Below are 2,181 nucleotides of genomic sequence, written 5' to 3' on the forward strand. Positions count from 1 at the left end.
CTTTTGTGTTTATTCACTCATCAATGACTTGAATTTTTCTGCTGACATTTCTTGGTGGAACTGAATTTTAATTATAATAAGAAAAATACGTTTATAGTTTTATTCCACTTTTATTTATAATTTTTTACCAGTGACCGGGTTTCGTCGTGACCGACATCGTCAGACTGGTCACACTGGTCTGACTATGTAAAACTATATACGTATTTTTATTTAACTATCAATGACTGAAATTGTTTAGATCATATAGACTAGTTCAAATAGCAAATAGGAAAAAAGATTGATTTTTTTAAAGTACGGCTTCCATCTTGTTTTTTAAATCTTTTTATTACTTTTAGTTCAACATTTTTGACGATTTTCGATCACTTTTCTCATAGGCAAATGTATCTTTATAAATGTTTTATCAAATAGGACTTTTTAAAGTTATATGTTTTTTCGCTTGTGGAGTTTGAATTGAACGTAGTTATGCAGAAAGCAGCCAGTTCACAATTTTGAAAACATGAAATATTGGTGTAGTTGAGTGCATTTAGGTCAATCCTATGTTCTGATAAAAACAGCCAGACCGCTTTACACAAAAAAACTGTAATAATCACCTACTAAAAATAGTTTCGATAATAAAAACGGCATTTTTCAATGTGCAGAAAACACCCGCCGCACCAGAAAAATCTTACGGTACTTTAAAAATCATTTAAACAATACATAATTAGATTCTTGTTTATAATGTAACATTCTGACTGTTGTGTAGATTTGATTATTTACTCTTTTCACAAAGATGCTATTATCTCAGTTTCACTTTCCTATAGCTGGCTGCTTTCTGCGTAACTAATTTCGATTGATGTGAGGGTTCGACGTCTTACTCGACACCGCTGGCACAGCGCCGTTTCAAACCGTGCAACTCGATTAAGCTTAGACTTTACTTTATCTGCGTAATCTATCAGTGTGAAAAGCACTACAAATATATGATATGAATCAAACATGTATTATTTTTAATAAATTTATATTAATAAACGTATTTCTTTGTTAGTCAAGTCAACGATTTTGTTTGAGTAGTTTATTCCAATCACACAGTATCTGCCTACAAATGGAATATCAAAGAGCCTCCAAAATGGAATTAAATACGAGATTTTAGGAAAATTCTTTTAACGCAGAATTTCAACGTTCGACTCTAATTTTGATGTTCGTGATCCTTATAAAATCAATAAAACGATGTTTTCATTTGAGCGAAGGGCTCTTGATAAAGTGAAAGAAATACGCCCTTAGACCCCGAATGATTAATGAGGCACTCCGGAACGAGGGATCACTTACTCAGCCAATAGAACAAAAATCCACAAGATCTTTCCTCATTTAAATATAAAGTGAGATAGGTGAAGTGATTCCATCTCCCAGTTTTGGCTGGGTGGGTTTTAATAAAAGAAAAAAATTGCCGCAGTATTTGAAGAAAAAGTAATTCCCTACAATGTAGTTCGTTACAAGTGCTTACTTGAGCTTACTTTTGACTGAAAGAAACGCTATTTGAAAGGAATAGCGTCTTTAATATCGTGCCTGCCTTTATAATAAGAGAAATTGAAAATACGTTAGTATTCGATTCAATACTAAAAATACGGTGCATAAAAGCTTATACGATAAAGTTCGACAAACGATTTGAGTTTTGTCAATGTCACTCAAATATATTTATTGTCCTGATTAAATAAGTTATTAAAATAATCTCTTTGTGTGTTTAGTTTTAAACGTAGAGCTCCGTACTTTCAGATTGAAGTGCTTTAAAAAAATCATTTTCAATATGAAAAAAATAATGACGCGACATTTCTTCTGTTACTTAGCATTTGGAATCTACACTGTAAAAAAAATTGTCTTCTATTTAATATTTTGACTCTTTAGAGACTTGAAATATTAGCGACTTTTACATTTTTTTACTCTTGGATCTAGAGACAAGTGACTTGGCCATTATGTAAAAAAAACTTAAATGAACATATCATTACTATTCCATGAGTACCGTCACAATGTTACTGTTGCTAAAGTTACAAAAAACGCATTATTCAAAAAACTCTGGATGAATATTAAATATAAATGCTAAAATGCATAGTTTGTTACCTATCCAAAGTTTTTATTGTGATTTTGATTCTACCAAACATCGTGAAAGCATAATCTGATACGGGTAATAAATCACATTCACGTTCCCATTAA

The sequence above is a fragment of the Micrasema longulum genome, unplaced genomic scaffold (genome assembly GCF_059751315.1).
Source record: "Micrasema longulum isolate JH-2025_06_02 unplaced genomic scaffold, ASM5975131v1 h1tg000581l, whole genome shotgun sequence".
Lineage (NCBI taxonomy): Eukaryota > Metazoa > Arthropoda > Insecta > Trichoptera > Brachycentridae > Micrasema > Micrasema longulum.